Genomic DNA, 4,242 nt, shown 5'->3' with positions numbered 1-4,242 from the left:
GCTGTCAAGAGACCAAAAAACTTCAGGATCTTCAGGATTTTAATATCCGCGAGTTTTTTGTCTCTTGTCAGCACGCGCAAGGCTAGATTACATAGAGACCTAGCTTTGCGCGTGCTGACAACCGATGTTGCAACAGAGTGTATACAGAATAAGCTGTCGTTCGAGATAGGGGAGTTGCCGATCCTGTAGCGTGAAAACAAATTTCCTCACGCGCATTCTTCATCCATGCTAATAGATTGTATTTTTTGAAGTCGCTGATTTTTTTAATATAATTTCCTAATTTTTTTAAAAAAAACGAACAAACATATATTACTAACCTTTTAGACAGAGATGGGCATTTTTGCTAACTATTCTAGGTTATTCTGAGCTTGTCACTTATAAGAGAAGACCCACAGGGATGGATATAGTCTACTCCTATCCCAAGGGACACTAACTAGTCTATAGAATCAAAAAAGAAATAGGAGTTCTTTTTCCAATACAGGAAAATTAGGCATAAGTTTTTTCTGTCTTTTTTTTTTTTTTTTTTTGCATAAAAATAGTCAGCCAAGTTGACTTTATTAATATTGCAGGATCCCCAAAGGTAATATAATTCCTATAAAATGCTCCCACCATTTGCTCTCCTGTAGATTTGCAAAAAATAAACTGGTCCCGAGGACCAGTAACCCCTACTTTAAACTAGGTCAAGCTATTAATAAGCTGGTTTTGGACCAGAGGAAGTGTGCTATTTCCCAGACTGGTTGGCTGACCCAAAAAGCTTGACAAAGATAGTTTTAGCTCTATGTACCTTTATAAAAAGTTTTTATCTTATAATAGTATGCCTTTAATTTAAAATCTCTATTCTAGACTTGAAAATGATAAATTTCACTGTCATAAAACTAATACCCAAATAATGCTTAAATTAGATATTTGATCAACTTGAAATGCAACATTTAATTAACTTTTGAATAGATCAGCCACAATCATAAGACAATATTTCATAATTTTGATATTTTATAAAAAAGGGCGTGAGGGGGTTGGAAAAAAGGTTCCTGAAGGGGAAGAAAATCAGGGGCCGAAAGAAGATGAAACAATTGTGGTTGAAAAAGAAAAAGATCAAACCCAACTTAAAGAAGTGGTAGTCCAAAAAATGGACACAATTCCAGTTTAACAATTTATTGTAAGTATCATTAAAATATAACCTTATATTAAATTGTGACACTGGAAAATAGAATTAACTTTAAAATGTGTTAGACATCATCCTTCCTAAATTTAAATAAATTTTTAAAAATTTAACTGAGACTCAACCAATATTAACTTTTGACAGTTTTTTTATTAATATGATCGATTACTTTCCTGTGTTCCAATTAACATTTTTTAGTACCAGTAAATATAACATTGTTCTATGGTTTTTATGTAGCATCATCATCATTTAACGTCATCATTTAAACTAACAGTCATCCACGTAAAATTTTATTAACTAGTCATCCTTTAATTAATTAAATGTATCATCAAAATTTACTAAAAAAACTTGTTAACTTTTCATCATCAAAATTTACTAAAAAAACTTGTTATTAACTTTTCATCATCAAAATTTACTAAAAAATATGTTAACTTTTCTAATTAAATTTTACCAAAATTTCATATTAGCTATTTATCATTTAACATTAAAATTTATAAACTATTTACCATCAAAATTTTCTAACTTTAAAACTAATTAGCAATTATTCGTAATTTATTAGCAATTAATTTTTTTTTAAATGTATATTCTGAGAGAGCGGTTGCTCTCTTAGATAAGACCTCATACTGCGTTTAATGTATAAGGGTGGTTTTTTGATTCGATGTAACTTTTTTCCTATCATGGTTACTGCTTTGAAAAAATTCCACTGAACTAAAATTCGGACCCTTAATATGTGGTTAAAATTTCAAAGAGATCCCTCTATTAGTTTTCTTCATAGAAAATAAAGTTGCTAAGGGTGGTTTTCATTTCCATAAAAAAATTAAGACATGTTGGCAAAAAAAGGGAAATTTTCCCATAGGAATAACATGGGAAATGTTTGCTGTGATGGCCAAATTGACTCGAGCATTTTTTGAAGACTATTTATTCGATAGGTCTGAAAATGGTTTTAAATGAAAGGTTGAACATTTTTCTGGTGCCTTTCGAAGTTTTATTGAAAACAATTAATATTAAGTATTACTTTTTGTATTTTAAGCACATACTTAAACTTACGACCTTTTATTCTGTTGGACTTACGTGGTTTAATCCTAGCTAAAATCATAGAGAAACGTACTGTTGGACTTACGCTGTTTTACCGCTAATAGAGCGACTGAGCGAAGATTTTTGTTTAGACAACGCGTGTGGCTATGCCGAGCTTAAGGCGAATTTTTTAACTTTTCACATAAAAGAAGGGGTTAGTTCGTCCTCATTTTATTTTAATTTCGTAAGTTAAACGTTATTATAATTTAATACAAAAGAATTTAAATTTAGGATTTAGCCGATAATTTTTAAATTGACTGATTTCACTAAGCCTCGGTCAAAATTTAAATACAGCTGATTGTATGTAGAGACTAGAGACCAATTGGCCGTGTAGCGTACGTTTTAAGGTGTTTCACCTGGTGCCATCGGCCCACGATAGCCGCTAATTAGGTAATTTGCTTAAATTAAATCAATTTTTGTTGTTTAAAGTAGATTAATGCAAAAGACGCACAAGGGTTCGTTCCCTGGTTTTTGACTGTTGCCACCAGCCAACAGTTACCGCTACGAACATACCTTTTTTACTGGTAAAATAAATGATAGATTCAATCACACTATCACTAAACCCTGTCACCAAATCATACAATATTTTTAAATGACGCTTTTCCAATAATTCTTATAGGTTAACAATTTAAATTTTAATTATTTAGTGCTTATTCTAACATAACCTGAAAACAGTAAACAATGGCCATTTTTCCAACGATAACTGTGCAGATTATATTTGGTGCCACCGATAACCACTATGTAGATCATTTTATTGGTTTAAATTAATGGTAATATAATTGAATAATAAAACACACGATCACTAAACCCTGTCAACAAACCAACCAATGTTTTTTATCCCGGCTCTTGCAATCATTTTTATTAGGTAACAGTTGCGTTTTTAAGTACTATTTATAACCGCTATTTGGAATAAACCTTTTTGTTTAAATTAGATACATTTTTGTTGTTTAAAGTAGATTAATTCAAACTACGCAGAAGAGTTCATTCCCTGGTTTCTAGACAAGGGTTACCGCTACGAAGATATGTTTTTTGCTGGTAAAATAAATGATAGATTCAATTCAATCACACTATCACTAATCCCTGTCTCCAAATCAATATTTTTAATTCAGGCTCTTCCAAGCGCGAAATTACAAATTACAGTGTGTTAATTAATTAATATAAATATTGGATAAATATGTAACACACTATCATTATTAAATTTCTGAAGAGAGGAAAAAAGGTTGAAATTAATTTTTTTAAATTTAAAAAGCAAATTTGGCTCGGAAAAAACCCAGCGCCAGAAGCCTGGCTTATAAAATTTTCACAAGATGATTCGTTCAAGAATGTCTAGAAATAAGTCGCATAGAAGTAATGAATATTTCACCTAAGTCAGCTGACTTGGCCAGGCAGGGCATAGCCCACTCGATCCATGCTCACGGACGCTGCTCTGCATCTTGCGTAGTGTTACGCGTGTTCGAGTGGGCTATGGGAAGGGTAAACAAATACGGGGCTGCCAGGCTGTCTCTTACACAATAATGATACAGGGCAAATGACTTGTTTAAAAATAAAACCATGGGACCACAAAGAAAATGCAAAGGTAACCAGAGTCCAGACATTAACTCAAAAAGTTTAATTGTTCAATTCCTAAGTTTAGCAGACGACGTGGTCAAATATTATTATATAGCGCGAGCAGCTTGCGTCCATGAGCGCGGATCGAGTGGGCTATGCTTCCAGGAAGAAACTTGTCTCAGTTACACCAAAGAGAATATAGGGGAGGAGTTGAAGATCCCCCGCTCCACAAGGCTAAATTACATTGTTGCCCCTAAATTATACTAGAGGTACGAGGGAGTTTCCGGCTCAGTCGCGCCACCTACGATACCGTTAATTGTCTCAAACGGAAATGCCTCGGTACTGCGCATTGAAGATGCGCGGTAGAAAAGAGCAACAAGATTTTCCCCTCTTTCCACTCCTCCCCTATATTCTCTTTGGTTACACCTTGTATTGGAAACCCCCATACCTATAGCGTTGCC

General features: G+C 33.3%; 1 long non-coding RNA gene across 8 annotated transcripts; it reads left to right on the top strand.

The window, feature by feature from the left end:
• Positions 1-1,997: 1,997 nt before the first annotated feature.
• Positions 1,998-2,894, top strand: LOC149713669 (uncharacterized). Of its 8 annotated transcripts, XR_016371478.1 has the most exons (4): positions 1,998-2,167; positions 2,246-2,417; positions 2,528-2,580; positions 2,666-2,894. It is a non-coding gene; the product is annotated as an uncharacterized LOC149713669 (long non-coding RNA). The 8 variants fall into 8 exon arrangements; XR_016371481.1 differs by having other exon boundaries at positions 1,998-2,417; positions 2,528-2,568; XR_016371484.1 differs by having other exon boundaries at positions 1,998-2,417; positions 2,528-2,568; positions 2,663-2,894.
• The last annotated feature ends 1,348 nt before the right edge of the window (positions 2,895-4,242 follow it).

Source organism: Phalangium opilio, unplaced genomic scaffold (assembly GCF_054372755.1).
Source record: "Phalangium opilio isolate 3A_F unplaced genomic scaffold, DU_Popi_V2 ptg000009l_1, whole genome shotgun sequence".
In the NCBI taxonomy this organism is placed as follows: domain Eukaryota; kingdom Metazoa; phylum Arthropoda; class Arachnida; order Opiliones; family Phalangiidae; genus Phalangium; species Phalangium opilio.
Note: the sequence above shows the minus strand (reverse complement) of the source record. Positions and strands in the feature narration are given on the sequence as shown.